We start from the raw sequence: 25,818 nt of genomic DNA, 5'->3' as shown, positions 1-25,818 counted from the left end.
TGTCCACCTCCAACTTTACCTCGCCAAGTTGCTGATCCCTTTCTTTACTTGTCCAGCGAGGGCCAACACAGAGAGGACATATAAATGGGATGCGTTTGTTGGCAGGGTAGTGGTCTAAAATCTCTGCAGGGTCAATCACGTCGAGTATAAATAATCTGTTAATTCAACGAGTGGATCATGGGAGGATGGTGAGGAATCCCGCATCTGGCCACACAATCCCATGTATCTGCAAAACAAATGTACTTCAGTATTCCAATTTAAAGGAAGACGGGCGTCAATTGCACAGCATGTTTGATATCTCTCAGAACATCTCTTCGTGATTTACAGTAAATGTTTCAATTGCAGCAGCTGTTCCGATGAAGCAACAGTGGATTTGAACGGAGAAGATTTCAACTTTTGGCAAAGCATTGACCTCTGTCGGACTTCAAACTGAGTAACTCCCTGAACTCAACAAAAAAACTTCCGAATGTGAACCGTTGTACCAATGTTTCGGAGATGGTGCGCTGAATGTTGGCAAATGTCTTTTTGATAGGGGATCTTCAAGTAACTCCTGCCCCATGCTATATGGTTGTCCCCGTTTTGTTGAGTTCTCCTGTATATTGTTACTTAGATTTAAATGCATTTTAAAGCCTTAATCCCATCCAGTCGCTGCTGATGTTGTTATGTTCCACACGAGCCCCTCTGACTACCATCAGCGAACCCCATCAGAATGTTGTTTAACATCTTTTTCTCTCGTACACTTGCCATTACATGGAAATTTGGCTTTTACATTAGTGCACCTTGCAGTACTGATTCCGGCATTATTATTATGATGTGAGTGTAATTATCCTGTGCATATCCCAATAATGCTTAGTGACTTCATTTCATTCAGAGGCCCAAGTTCTGGATTCCATCAAAAAACCTTGCATAATTGTAACGACTCCTGTCAGCTCACTGGTCAGACTTCAGTTTTCTGGATAGCCACGCCGATCTTTCAGAATATGTTTACTGCTCGGTTCTAATATCATGCTTTCCATGTCTTCGCTGGTACCTCTGCTTTGTTACGTGTGCGCATAATCTTGAAACCGGAAATAACATTCGCAAATCAGCCTGAGAGTGACCAGATAGCCCGTAATTTGTCTTTTTTTAATGGATTCATATTCCCTTGGTGTCGCTGGTGAGAACAACGTTTACTGCACATCCTTAATTGTCTTTGAAAAGGTCGTAGTGAACTCCTTTCTTTAAACACGAGAGTCCATGGGAAGTAGGTCTATCTAAGGTGCTGTTAGTGAGGGATTTCCATTATTTTGCTCCTATGACAGTGAAGGAATCGCGAAATATATCAAGTCAGGATGATGAGTGGCTTGTAGGGAAACTTTAAAGTGGCGTTGCTCCCATATACCTGCTGCCCTGGCCCTTCTAGATGACAACGAACGTTGGTTTGGAAGGTGCTGTAAAAAGAGTCTTGGTGAGTTCCTGCAGTGCATTTTGCAGATATTATTCACTGATGCCACTGTCCGTCGGCGGTGGATGGAGTGATGGGATGCCATGTGGATGGGATGCCAATCAAGTGGGCTGCTTTGCCTTGGGCGTTGTCAAGATTCTTGAGTGTTCTTTGAGCTACACAGAGTCAGGCAACTGAGGAGTTTTAAATCACACAGATGAATTGTGCCTTGTAGATTGTTGACATGCTTTTGGGACTCAGGAGATGAGTTACAATTCTCAGGGTTCCCAGGCTCAGCTCTGCTCTTGGAGCCATTGTCTTTGATTGTCATAAGGCGTTGTTTTGATTATGCCTTCATTAAGGTGGTCATTGCTGGGCACTTGTCTTGCAGCATTTGGAAATTGACTGCTTCAGTATTTAAGGCGTCATGAATGGTGCTGTAGATTGTGTGATCATCAGCAAATACCCCCACTTCTCAAATTATGATGGAAGGATGTTCCTTGAAAATGCAGCAGAAAAAGATTGGGCCTAGAACACTACCCTGAGGAACTCCTGCAGTAATGCCCTTTAACTGTTGGTCATTGACCTCCAACAACGACAACAATCTTTCTTCCTGCTAGGTATGACTTCAACAAACGCAGAATTCTTCCCCAGATTCCCATTGACTTCAAATTGGCTTTTGTTCCTTGATGGAAGAATCGGCCAAATTCTACCTTGATGTCACGGACAATCACTCTCACCTCACCACTGGAGTTCAGCTCTTTTGTCCATGTTTAAACCAAATCTGTGATGAGGTCAGGAACTGAGGGACACTGGCGGAACCCAAACTGAGCAATTAGCTGGAAATTGCTGAGCAAGTGCCGCGTGCTAGCAGTTCCTGGACCTTTCTTCACTTCACTGATGATCGATAGTATACGGATGGGACGTTAATTGACTGGTTTGGATTTGCCCTGCTTTGTGTTCACAAGACATACCTTGGCAATTATCTCCATTGACAGTTAGATGCAAGTGTTGTATCTGTACTGGAACAGCCTGAGTAAGGGCGCAAAAAGATCTTGAGCAAGTCGTCAATACTATTGCCCGAATATTGTCAGTGCACGTAGCATTCGCAGCACCAACTGCCTTCAGCCATCTCATGATATCACGTGGGGTGAATCGAATTAGCTGAAGGCTGGTACCGGCAATGCCTTGTATCTCTGGAGGGGGCCGACATGGGTCACCCAGTCGACACTAATTGCAGATCTTTAAGCCTTATATTTTGCCCCGATGTTTGGCACTCTATCATCAATTACGTGGAAGACATTCGTGGATCTTTTTCCAGCGTATAATTTAATCGCCCACCGCCATTCACGACTGGACGTGACAGTGCTGCAGAGCTTAGATCTGTTCCGTTGGTTGTGGAATGGCTTAGCTCGGTCTATCACGTGATGCTTATGCTGTTTGGCATGCAACTGGATCTGCTATGTCGCTTCACCCGCTTGGTGCTTCGTCATTAGTCATGGCTGGTGCTACTCCTGAAATTCCCCCTTGCACTCTTCATTTTACCAGGGTGAATGCACAGGCTGGCTGGTAATTCCAGAGTGTCGGATTTGCCGGGACATGAGGTTATACTTTGTAATTAAGTACAGTTCTGCTTCTGCCGATGGACCACATAACCTCGTGGCTAGCTCGCTTTGACATGCGTGATCTGTTCCTAATTTATCCTCTTTGACACAGTGGTAATGCAGCACCACACGTTGGAAGGTATCCCCAATGTCTCCACAACGACTGTGTTGTGGTCACTGCTACCGATATTTTCATGGAGAGACGCCCCAGCAGCAGGAAGGTTCCTGAGGATGAAGCCGAGTATGGTTACCCCTCTTGTTTGCTCCCTCACAAACTGTCGCAGACCCAGCCTAGCACTTATGTCCTTTCGCACTCGTCTCGCTCGGTCTACAGTGATGCTACAAAGCCCTTTTTGGTGTTGGTCATTGAAGTGAATTGTCCACAATTGCCGCACTCAAAGCTCCTCCAAGTGATGTTTAAAATGGAGGACTACTGACTCATCAGCTGCAAGGGTGGTCGATGGAATGTGGTACGAGTATATCAGCAGGAAGTTTCCTTGCCCATGTTGGGCTTGATGACATATGACGTCATGGGGTTTGCAGTCGGTGTTAAGGGTCTTTAATGCAGCTCCCAACTCGTATACCGCCGCCATCTAGGCTGGATCTGTCCACTACTGGGCCTGCCATGCCTTTGACAGGTAAGGTGAATCCCTGATTATAAATATGATTGTTCTTTTACTGACCAGTAGGATATCTCTCGCACTGTTGGCACCAGCCTGCAGTTGTTAGTAAAGATATATTAGCAGGGTGGACAGTGCTGAATTTGTCGTTGTTTTACCCGGTGCCTAGTTCGATCCTGAGTTGTCTCTCCAGTTTTGGCCCTTATCCAAATTTCTGTCGCACTTTTGATACAACTCGGTGACAATTTCGGATGGCAAGTAAAAGGCACATTGTGGGTTTGGGGCCACATGTCCGGACCGACAGAAGCCCTATGGCCGATAGGATCCATGCGGCATTCCACAGAGACAAGCAGTCATTCCTGTTTTCCAACACTATCACCTTCTTCCTGTTGATTTATTCAGCCCATGCACCAATTTAAATTCCTGTTGAAATTACTGAATGAGTAATAATTCAAGAACTTGCTAGATGGTGAGTTACACAAAATCTGCTCTAATTAACGAAAGTCCTCCCCCTCATCTCTATTTTCAAAAAAAAAATATATATAGTTGTATTCGTCCTTGGCATTTAAGCATCGCTTGCAAAGCCACCATATCTGACACTTTCTAATCAACCCTTGCACAAAACGGAAAAATATGTCCTCCTCATACCTGTACCTTAAGCATATCGGAACTGGATTTATTTGTCTCCCTTACATCAGCTTGACATTAACTTATAGATCTCCTCTCAGCCTTTTATGCGAGAAGGAAAGTAAACGTACGTCCACCAGTCTTCCATTATCGTTAAATTCAATTATCCATGGAACCATTCTGCCTAATCTCTTCAGCAACCTCTTAATGATCAGTGACTCCTTCCGAATATATGTTGATAACCGGATGCAACAACGTTAACTGCGGCATAACCAGAGTTTCAAACGTTTATGCACAATTTTCCACTTTTGTGCTGAAAGCCTCCACATATAAAGGCCAATAATCCGAATAACTTGCAAGCGACACTTACAATATTTCAAGACAACTTTAAAAAAAAATTCTGCTCCTTATCTATTCAATTGCATACTAAAGAATCGTTTAAATAAAGTATTTGCCCTCCTCTATCGGTTGTACCAAAATGAGTCACTTCAGAGTTATATGCATTAGTTTCAATCTGCCCCTTGATGCCTATGCTGCTCGACCATTTATGCCTTGGTGCAGTCGCTTGCTATCAACTGTTCGTTTGTCGCATCTCCATGACTTGTGTCATTCGGACATGTTGAAGAATTGTCCTATAATGTCAGACCCAATTTCTTTCTTTCTTTCTTTCTTTCTTTCTTTTTTTCTTTCTTTCTTTCTTTCTTTCTTTCTTTCTTTCTTTCTTTCTTTCTTTCTTTCTTTCTTTCTTTCTTTCTTTCTTTCTTTCTATCTTTCTTTCTTTCTTTCTATCTATCTATCTATCTATCTATCTATCTATCTATCTATCTATCTATCTATCTATCTATCTATCTATCTATCTATCTATCTATCTATCTATCTATCTATCTATCTATCTATCTATCTATCTATCTATCTATCTATCTATCTATCTATCTATCTATCTATCTATCTATCTATCTATCTATCTATCTATCTATCTATCTATCTATCTATCTATCTATCTATCTATCTATCTATCTATCTATCTATCTATCTATCTATCTATCTATCTATCTATCTATCTATCTATCTATCTATCTATCTGTCTATCTGTCTATCTGTCTATCGGTCTATCGGTCTATCGATCTATCGATCTATCGATCTATCGATCTATCGATCTATCGATCTATCTATCTATCTATCTATCTATCTATCTATCTATCTATCTATCTATCTATCTATCTATCGATCTATCGATCTATCGATCTATCGATCTATCGATCTATCTATCTATCTATCTATCTATCTATCTATCTATCTATCTATCTATCTATCTATCTATCTATCTATCTATCTATCTATCTATCTATCTATCTATCTATCTATCTATCTATCTATCTATCTATCTATCTATCTATCTATCTATCTATCTATCTATCTATCTATCTGTCTGTCTGTCTGTCTGTCTGTCTGTCTGTCTGTCTGTCTGTCTGTCTGTCTGTCTGTCTGTCTGTCTGTCTGTCTGTCTGTCTATCTGTCTATCTATCTATCTATCTATCTATCTATCTATCTATCTATCTATCTATCTATCTATCTATCTATCTATCTATCTATCTATCTGTCTGTCTCATTTTCTATCTAATCAGCTGCATAACATTTAGAGAGGGAGAGAGAGATATAGATAGAGCGAATTAGGGATACAGACAGATAGAGAGTGAGAACATCCGACACGTTGATCAAATACCGGATCTCTCTAATTATTTACTTTAATCCCACTGTCCCTCTGTTCCAAGTAACACTCCTCCGAAGTAACTCTCTTCTTGATATAATTATTTAATACTTTGTTGAAAACGTCTATAAAACATGCCTCCACGACACCATTTAGTAGTGTAATCCAGATGCTAAGCACTCGCTGGAAAAAAAAATGTCTCCCTCATGGCACCACTGTTGATGATGTCAATGACCGTAACGCGGTCTCTACTGATTTCGACCGTTCCTCTAAACGGAGCAATTCTCCCATCTTTACTCTCTCCTGGATCCTAATGATTATGTTCACCTCGATCAGATAGTTCCTTAATATTCTGCTCAAAAAGGTGAAGAACACCTGTCCAAACTACCCACGTAAGTGCAGCTCCAAATCCCTGGAATTATTCCTAAAAATGTTTTTTGCACGCTCTATAATGCCTGCACATTTTCGGTGAGAATGTTGTCCAGAATTGGAAACAATTCTCTAGTTGAGGCCTGCCCAGTATTTTATACCTTTATTGTAGCCTACATGTCTTTGTGCTATATGACCCTCTTTATTAAGTTTATGGACTGGTTTTGCTTTTTCAACCGCCCATTCAACCTGCCTTGTCACCCTGAGCAATTTGTGCGCATTGACATCCAGAGGTAAATACCCTGAAACCTATTTAGATTTTGACACTTTGTCTAGCATTGCCTCGCCTCGTCCTTCCCACCAAAATGATGTGATCGCAATTTTCTGCGTAAGACTTCATCTGTCAATTGTTCATCCGATCCATCTGCCAACGTACAGCTGGTGATATAATGACCACTCTGATTGAGCTGTTTCGACACAGATACTTGTTCCGCCCGACTCACCAGGAACCCCAAAACCACCGAAACACCCTTGTTAAGTGAAGTTTAATTAAGGGGTAAGTATTCACCAGGACATCTGTTGAAAACTTCCCTTCGTTTCTTTCAAATATTGCAATGGGTCATTTACGTCCAAGTTTCAGGGCTGACCTCGCCTCGTTTTATGGACTAAAGGGCTACACGGCCCTGAATGCAATACATTTCTGCCTGAGGGCTGCACTGACGTGTCAGGATCTGCGCCCGGTCTCCACATCGAACTCTGGACATGAATTCGCAATCTTCTGATCACAAAGCGAAGTTCTGTCTATCGAGCAACAGGTAAAAAGCTGGAAGCTGCGAGGACAAAACATTCGGCGCACCTTTAGGAAAGAAGGTAACACCGCAATTTCCTTTCAGCCATTTTCTCCTCATCCCTTGGGGATGTGCTTTAATGCCCTCACTCGAATACATTTTTGTCCCGCAAGGCACAGCTTTTTTCCACGGATAAGTTATTTCCGCAGTACAGGCTTTATAACCAATCGGGAAATCCACACCTTGGTGGCTGCTGGCTCATGGATACTCACTGCACTTCTGCTGAATGTCATTCAATTCTAAGACAGAAAGAAAGCAACTGGTTTGTAAGGATTATGGCATTTTCAAGGTTATCAGCTTTATTTCCTCGTCCAGATTACAGAAGACTTCCAGTTAATATACCGACATTGCCCGACAGCAAACAATCTGACTCTGTAAATCTCTTAACAATCGGGTCTGGAAACTACACTGCTGTTAGAGACTGAGGTTGAATAGAGGAATGCAATTAGCATTATTTGACTCTCCTCCACTAACTGCATTTTATTGGTGGCGAACTTCAGCTTTATACAAGAGACAATGGCATGGCTTCATCGTGAATTTTCTTTGTTGGAGAATTTAATATCCGTGTTAACCTAAAAATGTTTCAGTGTAATTCGTAGCGCCTTTGTTTAATTAGGCAAAATGTATTTTGTGCTTGTAGATGATGTTTAAATAGCTTCTATATGCAGATTTGAGAGACTCCGCTTTAATATTCTGCTAAGAATGATCAGATTTATTTGTTATTTAGTGCATGAACTGTTCAGCTTTTGCTACACAGCATTCGTTCAAGCTCGCAATGCCATTCAGCTCGTTGGCGGACAGAGAAGTGTGCCGAGCAATTTCAATCACACATGGCCCCTGAACCGAGTGTAAGCCACCTGAAGGAACAAAGTCTAGATATTTAGAGATCAACATGTATCCTTCCAAAGTCAGGTTGCAAACTCGAACAAGTCCTCTAGGGAAGGCATCGTTAATTTTTGGAAGTAATAGTCTTTAAACCAGACTGCAAGCGCGAGGTAAACTTGCTTAACAATGCACAGGAGCCATTAATCTGGACTTGACAATGTTGGACAAAATTTTCGTGGCGACGACACGACATTTACTCCGTGATATTCAGGTCGATTGAACTTTCGTGGGATCTCGGTGGATAACTGTCCTCGGCCTTAAAAAAAAATGCAGCGAAATTCCATATAACAAAGGATCATACAGCAGCGAATTCCACATTCTGATCGTTTTCTGGATCAATACTTTCCTCCTGAGTGTTAGTTTGTATTGATGTTAAACTCCTATCTTACTGGCTCTCAATTTTGCCTGGGACCTAAAGCTGAAAGATTTTGTCCACATATAACCCATTACCAAATTCAACCGATTTTCCGATTAATAATGCTAAATGCTATTTGAGAAACTTTAAACATGAAACAAAATGCGCACAGAGATGTTCTTAATACGTTAATATCTCTCTTTTTAAAAAAGCGAATCCTTCAACTGGCTACCTTTTTCTTTGCCTTTCAGCTTTGTTTCTGTCAAGGCATGACGTTAACAGGTAGATTGTGGAATTATTGATAAAGTTGACGCTTTATAACATAAGGCACATGTTTGCAGGTGGATTGAAGTAATTAACGGTTGCTATAACGGTGCGTGCATAACTCTGCAACATCACAGTAATGTAGATAATGCTACATATAGAGGTAAATAATGATCCTGGACTGTAGTGTGAAACTGACCCTTGTGCAACGGCGGTCCATTGCACGCCCAGCCAGACTACCAGCTCAGGTTACAAAACCACGCATTAGTCGGGATCAATAATAGACGGAGAACTCACTGCTGAAGATTTTTATCTAACCAATACGTCAACACTCAGTGCAGCATCTCAAGGACTGTTGTTTAATATTCGCCATTGTAGGATATTGTATTTAAATTCGACGCACCAAGCTTTGCAATAATTCAAAAATCGTGTTGGGAGCACAGGGAAGATTTAAATGACAATACCAGGGGCGTCAGTTATATAGACAGCGGAGGGGATTTTTCTGATGATGGCAAGAAGGTTTTTGGATCCGATGGTAATGACGCCCAACATGATGAGACGATCATTCTTAAGAAATTAAATATCAATAAATTGTTCCCTCGTCCAGGATGACCAGCCACATGGAGACACAGATTTAAGGTTATTCATAGACAAATCATAGGGTGGGGCGGAGGAGGTTGGCGGGGAGCAACACCTTATCGTGCAGAACAAGCATTTGCAAGGTTGTTGGAAAAGATTTCTGGAACGCAGCTTATCAGAGAGAGACAGAGAGATGGAGAGAAATAAATCTCTTTCATATAGCAGTTACAGGCAAGTTGGAGGGTTGGGATCTTTCTATTCTTGCTAAATATATGATGCAGGCAAAGTTTACATCTGTACATTTAAAATTACTGATCGGCATTTCTGTATTCTACGTGTGGGCTAGGAATTGCAGGAATATTTTGTACACCGGGTATTTTACAGAAATACCAAATGTAATTCCCACCTGAATCCTTTAAAGACTCTTCGCACGTTAGAATCTCTAGAGCAGTGAGATGTGACAGTTTCAACATTATTTCAATTTCAGCACGTTTCACCCTCTCCCTCACATCCACCCTCCGGACCTAATATACAGAATGTACAATACAGGTCAAGGTGTTCGACAAAGTGGATTAAGACCTTCCACGCGCTCCATATTTTGACATACTGCATCTCATATTACCCATTTGTACATCTGCTTGCTTCTTCTGGAAGCGCCCCCTTAACCTACCCATAAATAACGGCAGAATATTTACATCAGCTGATCCTTTTATCATATCCAGAACAATACGAGGTATAATTTGGGCCACAATTTTGTACTCCATTTTAACGAAGAGCACAGTGCTGGGGTGGCAGTAGCAATACGCGCGAGGCTGGCATTGGTCACCTTACTTGAGTACAGGTTGGGCAGTAACATACAGAGACATCACATTGAATCTCCCCGAGACGTTGATCCAATAGTTGCATGGCATGCATTGGGATATTTTACTTGCATATTATACATGCTTAAAAAATAAGACATCGCATAATTCCATTTTTAACGGCACAGTAAGTCTCAATTAATAACATGCACCGTGCTTTTGTTTGCAAATTAACTTGCACAGCCATGAAACCAACTGCTTTTGCAGCTTTTCTATGTCTGCGGGACTTTATCAATTTCTTTCCGTCAACGATTGCTCAATTACATTATTTAAGTAGATACATGGTTCCTCTCCCTGATTAGGGACGTCACCGATCAACTATAGAGGTCGTTCTGTCATTTTTCCTTACCAATTTGGAGTGAGTTACATTTCAAAATAAGATTTTAATCTATGGAATTCGGTACCGAGAGGGTAGTCTGACCCATATAAATGAGAGGAAAATATCTGTCCTTCCAATCAAGTGTCCCATGCCTAAGCCTATCCTCAACCAGAGCAACTTACCAAATACATTATTTCATTCCTGCTTTTCTAGGTAAATTGCATTCAGAGGGAGTTGGTGATCGTGGATTTCCATTCGATTTGGCCATGATTATGCTTGGCAAAGTCATTTGAGGTTGCTATCTGCAGTCTGGCTGGCAAGCATATCCCCCACTGTAAGCACCTTCCACAGGCGCCTTGGAAGGTTTTACAAGTTGGTAGCCAATACAGCCGGCAACCTTACGAATGCAACTTCAACAGCCATCAAGTCCTGAAGTGAGACTTGAACGCAGAGCTTCTCGCCGAATGTTGTAACTCCACAACGGCGTCAAAGGAAGTCCTTCATAAACTATGTCAGAAAACCTGTCATTCATAACCACACATACGTTTTATTTCTAAATTCACCGTGCTAGCGACGACTTCGTTTTTACCAGTACCTTGTTTAAGGAGGAGTAAGTGAATTCCTTATTCAGTTCATTAGCTTACATGTTATTTATTGTCTTCCAACTTTGGGTGACACAGCTTCCGAAAATATGCCCTCGTAACACGAAACTATGGAGCCCACGTATAGGATTCTTCGGCTGCCAACCCTTTGGGTACATTATAGCAATATGCTTAGTTAAAAGAACGCATCAAACATTCATACGAAAACAAAATAAATCATCTAAAGAAGCAATCAGCCATTGTCAATCGCTGGCTTTTTGAAGAAAAATATTTCAGATCAGGTACCTTTTTCATTTGCTTTAAGTTTTTCTTCTGTTCGGAATTACACGATAAATAAACGAAAAAATGCAGGATTAAACAACATTTTTCACGAGTGAGAGGAGTTTCGTTATTGGTTAGCCCAGTTTGCCAACTTGGTACCAAATCGATAAAGTTAGAAATTGTCCTCATTCGACTGTGTGCAGGATTCAGCAAGAGATGTGAAAAAAAAACGCCAATAATCATAACGCATGGAGCGGGAGAAATTAATTCTGCCCACTATCGGATGGTCGGCCTGTTTTGCTGTCTGCCCAGTATTTGCTTTTATTGAAATCAACAGAAGCGAATGTGGGCTTATTGCCAAAAAACGTGCGCCTAAATTGATGATTTCACTTTTTAACGAAAATAAAAGAATTTGCTTTATGGTTCAAAATAATTAGGCATGTAATATAAGGCGAGACCAGGAATGTTTAGCTCACCTAGGTCTTTTACAGCTTGTTGACAGTCGCTTAGCTCTGTAATTCAGAAAAATGATGATCCACACTGAAGTGTCAGCAAAACTGTGTAGTTGCCCCCTTCCTATTTATCCACATGTTATGTATCCAGGACCTAGACCTGAGTGGCCAGGACAAAACTTCAAAGTTTTCAGATTTTACAGTGCTATGCATTGCAAGGAAGATGGTGAAATAAGTCAAACTGACACAGAAGGATTGGTGGGATGGGAGGAACTATTGCAGTTGAAATTAGTAGAGAGAGGCATGAAGTGATACATTTTGATAGGAAGAGGTAATGAACAACTGGTGGTAGAATGCCAAAGGGGATTGAAGCTGCTGATGGGGCTTTGAGAGTATAACAACACAAATGGTTGCAGGTTGCACGGCAGATTGATAACGCTGTCACTAAGCCAGATGAAATCGGCAGCTTCATAAATAGGTGGATAGGCAGCAATGAAAGCAAGTCATGGTAAAACTGTTTATCCGTTAGTTCGATTTCAACTAGGGAATTGTATCATATTTTGGACACCATAGTTTAGGGAGAAGTGAGGGCATTAGTGAGGTTAGTGAGTGTATTCATGGGAATGTTTCCAGAAATGATTGTTACTTCTATGTAGAAAGATTGGAGAATTTGGAGCGGTTTTACATAGACACAATATGATTGAAAGGAGATTTGATGGGGCTTTTCAAATACACGACGTGGCCTGGACATGTTAGGCAGGCATAGACTGTTCCCATCTGGAATGGGCAAGAACCGGAAGACATTGATTTAACGTTAACTGACAGATAACCAAAGGGGACATGGGGAAAAAAATAAATGTACAGCTCGTCATGGGTTCTGAAATGCAATGCCAAAGAATGAACTCGTCGAATGGACAATCGCAGCTTTGAATAGCGAGCTGGACAATTCTTTGAATAGCAAGCTAGTTGCAGCGCTGCATGTGAAGTTCGGAAGCAAGGGAACAGCCGAGCAATTCACCTAGTGATCCGCCTCCAATGCGAAGAGCCGGATGGCCTCTTTCTGTGCTGTAACCAATCTATGACAAGCTCTATTATTTGTTTATGTTACAGCTGTTTAGTTTCTCTTCGGGAAACATGGTTTTCTCCCACATGGTTAACTTTACAAAGAACCCACAAGTAGACGTCCTGCGAGCAACTGTTTCCTCAGATTTAGCAGCAGAAACTTTGCTGATAGAGATTGAAAGTAGACGGTTGACAGGAAAGGACAATTTCAATGTATGCAGTGACTTAATCCAGGAATATACCAGAATTGTTTCCACGGAAACAGTTTCGACAAAACTGGAGGGAATGCAACATGAGGCCACATTGGGACACGTGATTAAATGCTTGCAGATAATGTTATTACTGGCTACCCTTCACTAACGAGGACGATAGTCTTCCATGAGCCTGAGATGTGTGATGAGGCAGATTCCGGACCTGCAGACTTCATGCAGCCAAGGTATTTGTTGCATTCTTGGTTGTCAGGTCGTCTATCATTAATTCCGGTCATGCTGTTTTCCTCTGACCCCTCTTGTTTTCCTAATAATTGTGCGGTTGTTCCGACACAAATTGCTGGGGTCCTTCCTATAGTGCCTGGTGCCGTTTGGCTTAATCCAGAAACGGATTTCACAGAGGTGTCGATGTGAATAATTCATTTTCTTGTGCAGGAAGAAATAAATGAGGCGTACAGGAAATTATCACAATGGTCATGGGGAGAGTTTAATCAAATTGTAGATTGGCTGAAGCAGATTTACAGATGCTCTCCTGGAGCATGACTTCAGAGTGTGCATTTAGGAGAATTTCTTAGAGCCTGTTCGTCCTCGGGCGGGCCAGAGAGCAGGCTATCCTGGACCCGGTGATGAGTAATGACACAAGGTTAATCAAAAACCTCATTGTACAGCGCCATCTAGGCGACAGCGATCATGACATTTTATAAATACATTGTCTCATTGCAGGGGAGGAAATTTGAATTAAGTGTAGTGTTCTGAACCCGAATAAAGGTAATTAGAAGAATATGAAAGCAAACATAAATAACCCGAAATGGGAAAATATGTGTAAAATGCAGCGCATTATAAGGAGGCGTTTCATAGGCCTCAGGAAAAGTTTTATCCAGTCTGAAATGAATAATCTTTGAGAAGGAATAATGATGCAAGGCTGCATAAGTAAGTTAAATATAGTATCAAACTGAAAAAGAAAACAACAGTCAATATATCAAAGATTAATATTATGCCTGATGATTGGGCACATAATTTTGAACAAGGGAAAAAATAAAATAAAGTAAAATAAAGAAAGAAAATAATGAAAGGGGGAGAAATAGAAGGTTGTTGAAAGTAAACTGGTCAGATGAAAACAGATAGTAAGAGTTTCTACAAGTCAGTACATTTGAAAAGTGAAACGGAAAATAGCCTTCGTCATTTAGAGAGAGAGTCTGGAGAACTGATGATGGTAAACATGGAAATGGCAGAGCCGATGTGCAGGTATTTTGTGTGTACTTTCATGCAGAAGTTTAAGGAAACTGTCAAAATATACTTGAAAATCAAGACATGAACGGGAGGGAATAAATAAAAATAATCACTATCACTAGGGAAAAAATATTGGGAAATCAATTCGATCTAAAGTCTGATAGGTTCCCAGGGGCAGATTGCTTGAAACCTCGGGTAGCTACAGAAACGTCTGAAGTGATCTTAGGTGAGTCCATTGTAGAGTTACAAAATCCCTTGAATTAGTCAAGGGCTCGAAGGGATTGGGCAAAAGCTAATGTAATGCCATTCCTCAGAGAGAGTTGTAGACAGAAACCTGGAATGTTAGCCTCAAACCGTCAGAGGGAAATTGCTGGAATTCATGATTAAGGAGCTTAAAACAAGATAAATATGACGTGCTAATTTAATAAGGTATTGTCGAAATTTTTATGCGAATGGGAAATCGTGTTGTACTAAATTATTAAAGTTATATGGGGTGTAAACAAACATGGTGGACAAAAGGGAACCGGTGGATTTGGAGTACTTGCATTTCCAGATGGCATTTGTTAAAGTGCCACAGCAAAAGTTGCTGGACGAGATATAACTCAATGGAATGCGGTGTGACATAAAAGCATTGGTCAAGGATTGGTGTGCAAAAGGAAGTAGAAGGGGTAATTCGATCGTTTTTGGTTTCCCAAACAAAAAAATGTGAATGCCAGAAGCATTACTGTCGGATCAGTTACTATTTACAAGCTGCATCAATGATTTGGATGGGGGCAACGAATGTATGGTGATAAATTTGCTCATGATACCAAATAGGTGAGAAAGTCAGTTTTCAAGAGGAGCTAGAGAGCTTCCAAAAGCACTCTAAGTGAGTTGACAAAATGTGTAGATGAGTATAATGTAGAAAATTGTACACTTGTATATATTGGCAGAAGAGTAGAAAAGCAATCTAAAAAAAATGTTGGAGTTTGCAGAACTCGCTGACACAGTGGGATTTGAGTTCCCTGCGGCGCGAATATCTAAAAAAAATCATTGCAATGCAGTTACAGCAAGTGATTCGGAAGGCAAATATAATGTTGGCATTTATTACAAGGGGGATCAACAATATGGGTGTTTAATCCATCTGATAAGGCCACTTCTGGAATGTTGTTTCGACTTTTGGCCTTAATTGTAGAGTCAAATATAATTACGTTATAGACAGTTCAGATAATATTCATCCGACTCATTTCTGAGATGAAGGGCTGATCTTATGTAGAAACGTTGAACAAGATTGTCCTTTACCGATTGAGGTTAAAACAACTGAAATGTGACCTTAGAGAAACATGTAAGTTCCTGAGCGGACTTGATAGAGTAGAAATCCAGGTGGCTGAATCCAATTCTGGGACAGATTAGGAGGAGGGGAAACCGTTTAAGAATAAGAGGTCTATACTGTAAGACGGAAAAGGAGGATAAATTATTTCCCTCAAATAGTGTTTAGTGGTTGAATTTTATTTCACAGTAAGCAATGGAGACTGAGTTATCGAATTTATGCAAGGCAGTTCGAAATACTTTTGACAGACACAGACATTATTTGCTAAGTTGTTCGTTGGCAAAGTTGTACTGGGAAGATAATCCATTCCGCCATCAATGAATGTAGTGAAGGCAAAATAACTAAATATTTACATGAACATTACGCCTTTATCATAATCAAAATTTAACATTAAGCGAGATAAAGCGTTGTACTGACAAATTGTTAACTGTATTCTCTTAAACGTAATATAGAAGTAGTGATTTAAAGGAGGGGAGATGAAGTGAAGAAAACGTTCAGGGATGAAATTCCAGAGAAATACAAAATGTAATTTTTGCACATTCTCTGAAAGCGGATAAAGAATGAGCAATCTTGGAAGTGCAAGATATCTGAGGTGCAGTAATGCAATCACCCAACGGTTATAGCCGGGAAGTGTTAACTTATTTAGGGACTGGGAGGGCACGAATGGATTAGAACACATGGACGTCGTGTGTTGTTGTCAAGACCAGCATTGATGGCCCTTCCACAATTCCAGTTCACAAATTTGTGGTGAATTATTGCCTTGAGCTGTTGCAGTTCGTGTGGCACAGACAAATCCATGGTGCCATTAGTTGATACCCTTTTGCTTTCAAGGCGGTGACGAGGAAGGAAGAGTGATGCATTTCAAATCAGCACAGTGTATGACCTCAGGAGGAAAGTGCAATTGGTTGTTTCCCAATTGTTTGCTGCTCTTGTTATTCTACATGGAAAAAAATGGCGCTTTTGGAAGGTATTGTAGAGGCCCCCTGGCGGTTTGCCTTGGTGCTTCTCGTAGATGCAACGTATTGCAGCCACGAGGAGCAGGTGCTGGAGGGAATCAATATTCAAGGTTATGATTGAGATTTAAATCAAACCGGCCCTTCTTTCCTCTGTTATGTCAGAATGTTTCAGCATTGCTAACCGGGCCCTTAACCACTAGATCGTGCACTTTCACATTGTATTGATAATTTTTCCCTTGAAGATGGTGAGCAGGCTTTGTGTATGGCAGAGTTGATTTACCCGTTGTGGCATTCCCAGCCAGTGACCAGTTAAGTTTATTGTCAAACCCGCATTTGCCTGTATCAATTACAATACAAGGCCATTTCTACCAGAACTTCTTTTTTTTTGTCACTGTGAATTTCAGGTTCCAAAATATACGTCCACCTACCATTCTTTGCTTTTTCTGTAAAGCAGATTAATGATGCATAACCATGAGTTCAGTGTGCACAGGTTCGTTAGCTGAGAGCATGAAACTAATTTGCAGTTACACTAACATTGCTCAGTATGAGTAAGTAATAATTAATTCAAAATATGGAACATACACTGATTTGGTAGAAAAACAAACTTGAGTGTTGCTGAGAAAAGAGGGATGTTGCCAAAGGTTTCCATCTTGCTGTCATCAGGAGAATTTACAAGAAGACAAAATTGGAAAGGGAACAACAATTCACACTGCTTTAGAAGAGAGTTCTGATCTGTTGCCAAATAGTCTATGATTGGTCGAAACGTTGCCACGGACAATGCATTAGCAAATGATTGTTAAATGCCAAGTTTTGTTTAAATTCAAACCACGGAGGTCAACTCTGATTTGTCAAGGACTTGTCCTGGTGAATTAACTAGGGAATTACTGCCCTCAGCTGATTTGATCTGCTAACTGCTAGAGACTATATATATTAATGAGCAGCATCTTGTCCTTTGCAGACAAAGGAAGAATGGACACAAGTTGCACCTTTTAAAACAGACAGAAGTTTAGAAGAGAGCCAGTGCGTACTCTGGAGCCAAACTTCTGGAGACAGCAGATAACTTCTTCAGTATCAACAACACGAACAAAAATTTTGCCAGCTACAAATTTCCCAGACATCACTCACACATTTAATTCCAAATCATTTATATATACGGCAAATTAGAATGGGTCCCAAACCTTATTCTAGGAGAAAGCCATTGGAAACGATGTTCCATTCGCAAAAAAACAAACATTAATCGGATATTACAATTTGCTTACTGTTGCTCACCCAATTTTGGATCAAAAGGAAAAAAAAAAACTCCTTCCCCTGTAAACAATGATAATTCACTTTTTGACCACTCTGACACGTGGGAGCATGCCAAACGCCTTATTAAAATACAGGGGGACAACATGCACTGCATTACCCTCAACGAACCTCCTTGTTATATACTTTAAAAAGTTTGATTAATTTAGTAAGGTAAAATGCCTCCCTAACAGAACCATGCTGAATATCACTGATCAATCCGGACGTTTCTAAATGGCTCTTTATCCTGTTTCTTAGACATCATTCCAATAAGTTGCCTGGCACCGAATTCAGGCTCATTGGCCTATAATTATTTGGCTTGTCCAACACGGCATTTAAAAATATTACCTCAACTTCGCCGACGCCCAACCCTCTGCTACCTCGTCTATATCGAATGAGGAATGGGAACTGGCCCTGAGGACATGGGGCATCTCCTCCCTGGCATCCTGTAACAGCCTGCGGTACACTCGACCCAAAGATGACAACAGAAAAATACAGTGGATGCTGGAAACCGAAACAAAAACGGAATTACCTGGATAAACTCAGCAGGTCTGGCAGCATCGGCGGAGAAGAAAAGTGTTGATGTACTGGAAACTTCAACTCTTTTCTTCTCCGCCGATGCTGCCAGACCTGCTGAGTTTATCCAGGTAATTCCGTTTTTGTTTCGGATTTCCAGCATCCACCGTATTTTTTTGTTGTCATCATTGGGTCGACTGTACCCCAGCATCGGTGGAGAAGAACAGAGTTGAAGTTTCCAGTACGTCAACACTTTTCTTCTCCGCCGATGCTGCCTGACCAGCTGAGTCTTTCAAGGTAATTCTGTTTTTGTTTTACAATCGACACAACCCTGATAATTTATATACCTTCAAGGATGCCAATCCGTCCAGTACACCATCTCTCATTATACTTATTTTACCCAGAACTTGACACGCCGCTTTAAATGGAATGTCTGCTTCACCTCTCTCGTGAGAGACGCTAGAGGACAATAACTCATTGTGGACCGTGCGTACAAATTCCACATCAATGCGTAGGTTGTAATGGACATCGCTGATAGGCCCTAACCTTTCCATAGTTATTTTCTTGCTCACAATGCAGTGGTAAAATATTTTTGGGTTTTCTTTCGATTTTACCTACAAATGCTTTTTTTGTATCCTTCCTTAAAATACGTATGTTATTTTTATTCATCCCTGTACTTTGAATATTCCTCTACATTTTCAAATGTATTCAGTTTTCGGTGCCTGTCATAATCTTCCCTTTCCTTGCTTCGTTTCGCACTGTTTGCTTCTGGGAAACAGGTGGGCCTCTAGATTTGACATTGCCACCCTATTCCTTTGTAGGGAACATGTCTACGCTGTGCTGGTGAAATCTCGCGTTTGGGCGCCATCCACTGATTTGGCACTGTTTTACCTTTGAGTGTTCATATCCGGTCCACTTTCGCCAGTTTATCTCACAGCTTTGTAAAAATTGTCGTTCCCCAATTTAAGGTTTATATTCCTGTTCTCGGCTTTCCCTTTTCCATAGTGATGCTAAATCATGATCCTGAAAATGGTCCTTCACTGCCACTTAATCCACTTATGCAGCTTTCTGCCATAAGATAAAATCTAAAATTGTGCATCGTCCTTTAGGCTTGTTAAGTGCTAGCTCTAAAAAAAAATACCTTGAACATTATAATGGTGTGCCCTTTGTTTCCTTCACAATGTTCGTATCCGAATTGATATTTGGGTATTGAAGTATCCAAAGATTACCGCACATTTTTTATTTTCACACTGAAATTTGCTTCATGTTTGCTCTTCTATTTGGGGTCTACAGTGCGCTCCTGTCAGAGGGTCATTTTTCTTTTTCTTCCTGAAACCAGCCCACGTCGTCTCAGTTCATGGTTCATTCACTATATCATCCTTCTCAGAGCTGAAGTTCATTATTAAACCAATAATGCTACCAGCACCTTTTTATTCCATTCTTTATCCTGCCTAAAATTTGCGTATAGTGTGATAGTGAGCTGCCATTTCTGCCCATATTAAGCTAAATTTTCGTTAATGCGATTAAATCATGCTGCCATGTGTCGGTCTGTGCCGAACCAATAAGAGTCTGCTTGCGAATCAATCAACATATTTTTCTCATGCAGGATAAATGGTTGTTTCTTTTACAATTTAGTCATTTGAGAATTGCCCTCACCAGTGCAAGATGGGAAGTTTCGACAACTTGACTCTTTATTTCAGCAATATGGAACACATTGATCAAGATACGCAATATTGTTCTTTTGTTGTTTGTGGCTGCATGGTGCCTATTCATGTGGAAAAAAAAATATGTTGAGAAATTCCTCCTTACCTCTCAATGGAGGTTAATGTCAAAGTCAGAAGAACATTCTTGCTGCACTGGAAATCTAAGAACCTCTCTCACCATCCTTGCATCAGCTTACCACATTTATCCAAATTGTGTCAGACAAAGGACCATTTTGATTTAAGCATTTTGTTCATTGAGAACTGCTCCAGCATGAAGCTTGAACTGCAGTTCCCAAATGGCTAACATTCAACAATATTTTTTTAACACTGCGCCAGCGGCAGGCACCTAAATACTTTGTTTATTATCAGCGCCACCTGTCGACACTTCCACCTTTTCCAAACGGTATCGGTTAATTATCGGTAATTAAGATAGCTAGAAATCATAATCGACATCTTGGGACACAGATTAGCGTTGAGGGCAAGACCCTGATGTGATGGTGTCAAGAGCGCTATAATTGTCCATCCTTTGGGAATGTGATGACTCTTGATTTTCTTCAACTGTGTAAAACGAGTAACCGGTACTGTGTTGGTAATAGTTTTGCATTGTAGGTAATGAACTTCAAACTGGCAGCGATAATAAAGGAGCGACTGATTGCCTATGTGTGCCGTTTAGCATTGACAGATGCAGTCAATTACTTTCTACTGCTTAAAAATGACATGGGATGTGGGCTTTTCTGGCTCGGCCAGCATTTATTACCCACCCTAATTTGACCATTTGAAGGTGGTTCTGATCTGCCCGCTTTAACCGCTACAACCCTTGTGGTGTAGGTATACCGAGAGTCTAGTTCGGGAGGGAGAGCCAGGATTGTGACCCAGTAAAGGAGCGGCGATATATTCCACGAGTCAGGATGCTGAGCGGCTTGGAGTGGGAATAGCAGGACGTGTTGTTCCTTTGTACCTGCTTCCCCTGTTTTTCTAGATGGTGGTGTTTATGCGTTTAGTTGCTGCATACAAGGATCCGTTGTCCAGCTGCCATCAAGTTTTGCTCCAGCACCAAAGATGAATTTCTGCACAATCCATTGAAGTTAGTGCAGCAACTTTATGAGCAATTTATTTAATGCACCACTAATTATTTCCCACGTCAGTATTATGACCAGCGTTTACTATTGCCGAGGACAATTGCGCATCTTGCCTATTTCAAGGCTAAATGTCATTGCAACAGTTCCAATTTATTAATAGAACTCTGCTTCGGGGATTGTGCAATATATTTCAACCCCTGTCCAATTGAATGGAAAACATGATACTGAGATATCAAAAGTGGTTTTCTGACCTAAATCTTTCAAGCCGTTTTGACAGTCGCTTAGCTCTGCAATGTAGAGGAGGAAAACTGATAATACTTCAGCTTCAAAAGGTATTTTGCTGTATTTATCCCCACCCCCAAATCCGATATAATGCATGGCAGTACATGTTAAAGTTGTTTATTTTTTCCCATCGGAAGCAGTTATGTTACACAGTTCAAATGTTGCCTCGGTGAAATGTTAATTCGTCACACCTGCCTACAGTGACTCGTATACCCACAAATGCAGCTGAACGTGACATTTATGCTTTCCTATTATAACTCCCCATATTTGAAGCTAGGTTAGGAAATGTTGCATGTGGCTCCTGTGGAGCTTGAATGCTGTCATATAGCAGTTGCGCGGCGTCGCCAAATGCTTTTCGCTAAATGTTATGCACCACTCTGTAGTATGCTTATTTCGATATTTCATTTGCAATTGTAAAGTAAATTCACTATTTACTGGCGAATCATAGTGTTGGAGAGTGTGATGAATGACGTCACTCTGATGCGGAACCCGTGCTACATTCTTATGTTGTGAACGTTCAGACAAGCTTTGTACTTTATAAAACGAACGTAACACTGTTGTGTTTATATTTTGAACGACGGTGTAAAAGGGATTGCTGATTGCCATGTTTCCTGGTAAATATACAGAACGGCTAAGATGCTGTTACATTGCAATCATTGGACAGTAAAATTGATTGATGAGTAAACTAGTTGCGGATATTAGTATCACTCATTTCAAACTATGGCTCAAACAAAAATTAAACGCAGAATGTGCAGCAAGGAAAAAAATACATTCGAACAAATGGGTTAATGCCAGCAACTAGGAAGCATTAGTACTACAACCCACTCGAGGTGAAACCAGCTCATGAGAAAAAATACCGCTCATGTGATTATTTTTATACTGTCCTTTAAATTAAACTGACCAGGACGTGATAGCGAATTACAGATATTCGACACTCTTAATGCGTTCATTGGAGACAGTATTAAATTTCTATTTATCGCACCTTAGTTTAGAAATCTCCCACAGATGGCAATAATTTTCCTATATCTATCAATCACAATGTCTAGTATGCAGGTGTAGTAAGTAATTAGGAAATACAAGAGAATGTTCTTGTTTATGGTGAGGACAATTGAATTCAAAAATAGAGCGCTTATGCTTCAGTTATATAGATCACTGGTGAGACTACATCTGGAACACAGTTTATTGTATTGCTCTACTTGTTTTTAATAATGCTCTAGAAGGGCTTCCAAGAAGGTTTGCTAGACTAATAGGAAGAATGGGCTGTTCTTTCTAAGACGAAAGGTTGGACAGTCCATGCTTGTGCCGGTTGGAATTAAGAACAGAAATGTACGGCTTGAATGAAACAGGTAAGATCATTCGTTAATTTGACTGCATGAATCTGGCATGGATGTTTCCCATCGTGGCAGAATGTAGAACTAGGGTTCACTATTTAAAAGCAAAGAGGCACCGATTTAAGACAGAGATTTCGCTTTCCCTCCTCTCTCAGAGTGTCGTGAGTATTTTGAACTTTCTTCCTCTAAGGTCGGTGGAAGCAGACTCTTTAAAAAGTTTTATCGTGAGAGGTAGATAAATTCCCTATAAGCAAGGGGTGGAATGTTATCGGGGTAGCTGTGAATGTGGACGTTACAATGAGATCAACCGTGGTCTTATTGAATGGCGGAGCAGGCTCGATGGGACGACAGACCTTCCCCTGCTTCTAATTCGTATATTGGCACGTTTGCCCAGCCAAGGCATGAGGCAACTTCTAACGTAGACAGGAACATTCCTAAGTTATTTTGAACAGTTTGTTTTGCTAAAAGACTTTAGGAAGCAATTAACGCACATTTACCGCTTGGGTCTTAATGCAGTAAATTGTTTATCCAATTACCTTTCTCATTTGCTTTGAGTTTTCCTTCTGTTATGGAGTTGAAGATAAAGCAGGAACAATTGGAAATAATCAAAGCCTTTTTCCCGTGGGGCAAATTCTTCTACATTGTTTTGCAATTGTCGGCATTGCAGTAAAATGCACATTACCAATAATAATTGGCGGTTTCTAACCCGCCTGATCGGTCATATTACCAACATTGAATTTCCACCCAGTAATCTTTAACCTGTTGCATCTTAATATAAAATATCGAAACTTGGGCCTCAACTGGCATATTTTCCCCTAGAGTATCTAAACTTCGATGGCAAGAACGAAGATATACTCTGTGAAATGTCCTGCATCGAGATTAGAGTCGCAAGTGAATTCTGACATTTTGCTACAGAGTTTTTTAACGCCCTGTGGAACCAAATAACAATCGCTCTTTTAAGAGGCGAAAATCGTACTTGATGCAGAAACAATTCTCTCACCGGACTCGTTCAGAGATTCTTCGCACTTGGTCAGATCTGCAGTTCAGAAAATCAACAACCTCATCGCTCACGTTAAAATTGCAACTTCAGGTCTCATATTAAAAGTACAATATCAACGATCACATTAAAATTATAATCTCTGCGCTCACGTTAAAATGAGCGTTATCAAAAATCGTTATTAAGAAATAAAGAAATGGAACTCGCCGTTGTGAATAACCTGCACTGTGCCAAATTATTCACTGAATGTTATATTCATTCATGGGTAACAGAACTCATTGTGAGCTAAATGGAGAATAATATATCATGGCATTTCAAGGTGGATTGACTAAATCCAGTATTGCATACATTAATTTAACCCTTCTGTGGTACTAAAATATTCCAGTTATAAAGGGTACATCGCTATTACCGAGGCCGAAAGAAAAGTTGGAGCTGTGAGGAAATGCTGGCGGTTAAAGATAAAACACTAGTAAGGACACGTGAAACTCTTGACCCCACAGTACAGGAAAAATGTGATTGAGCTAGAGGAGAGAGAGAGGGCGTTTCCAAAGCATTGCACTGATTAGAAAGTTTTCCTTATGGGGAAAGAATACATTGGCTAACTGGTGGTCGAATTGAAATGCAAAACTTTATGATGGGTTCTGATGGGGAGCATAGGAAGGCGCTATTCCCATTTGAATTGCAGCCATAAATAGAGGGCATACCTCTATTGTAAGAGGTATGAGATTTCGGAGAGATTAAAGGGGACTTTGTCACCTCGAAAGCCGTGTGGATCTAGGCATCACTACGTGAAAGAGTGGACGAAACAAAAATCCTCACAACGTCAGGGACGTACTTATCAATGTATTTGAGGTGCATAGATGGTAGGACTCAAGAGGGGACAGATTTCAATACAGATATTAAAACACTGCGACAAGTTTTCGAGCTCCTTCTTGGCATTTGATGGAGTATCAATACAATTTACTAATCCATTGAATTAATTAATTTAAAAATTAAACTGAAAGTTAGACTTAGTAAAGATACCATTAAACTATCATTGATTGTTGTAAAATGGCCGAGTACGCCATTCAGTTGTAGATGAAACCAAAAAAGGAATAAAAAGAGGCGGACTAACCCTCATCGACGTAGGCGTCAAAAAATGCAATGTCACACACAGCACTGCCGGTTCTGCAGCATCCTTTTAGCTAGCATATCACGTGTTGTTCCAAAATGGGGAGCGGTGTCTCACAGGCCAGTCAAGCAAAGGCCTGCAATAGCAATAATCCTGGGATCATACCATGCAGCCTTGACCTACCCTGTCCTCATTCATGGACAGACGTGCCAGATATGCTGATACACATGTACATAGTCTGGGGCAGGTGCTCCTGGGCGACCAGAAAAGTTACTCCAGGCCCAATAAAGAGACATAAAATCTGGTCCAATATGTGCAAGAAATCATCCTGCTGATTGTGGTCAATACTGTCTCTAAGCTAATGAATTAGCAGTCATCCATCTTGAAAAGCATTTGAAAGAAGCACATACGTGGGTAAAATGACACGAGATGCTCTTGGTGGGGGACATCCCTATCCATCAAAATAAATGGCGCGGCAACAGCACTACCAGCCGAGCTGGCCGAGACTTCAGTTACATTTCTTCCAGGCTGGGCTGCAGCAAATGGTGTGGGAACCAAAAGGAGGGAAATGCTACGAGGTTTTGTTGGTTATAAAGCTGAAACGACTGCAGACCACTGAGGGAACACAGTCTGGATATTTAGAGATCAACATGTATCCTTCCAAAGTCAGGATCCAAATCCGCACATGTCCTCAAGGGAAGGCATGGTCGTTTTTTGGAAGCAATAGCCTTTAAACCAGACTGCAAGCGAGAGGTAAAGTTGCTTAACAATGCACAGGAGCCATTAATCTGGACTTGACAATGGTGAATTAAAATTTTCGTGGGGACGACACGACATTTACTCTGTGATAATCAGGTCAATTGAAATTTTGTGGGATCTTGGTGGATAACTGTCCTCGGCCTTAAAAAAATGCAGCAAAATTCCATATAACAAAGGATCATGCAACAGCGAATTCCACATTCTAATGGTTTTC

Source organism: Cetorhinus maximus, chromosome 33 (genome assembly GCF_964194155.1).
Source record: "Cetorhinus maximus chromosome 33, sCetMax3.hap1.1, whole genome shotgun sequence".
Lineage (NCBI taxonomy): Eukaryota > Metazoa > Chordata > Chondrichthyes > Lamniformes > Cetorhinidae > Cetorhinus > Cetorhinus maximus.
The sequence above is the reverse complement of the archived record's forward strand: the minus strand, read 5'-3'. Positions refer to the sequence as shown.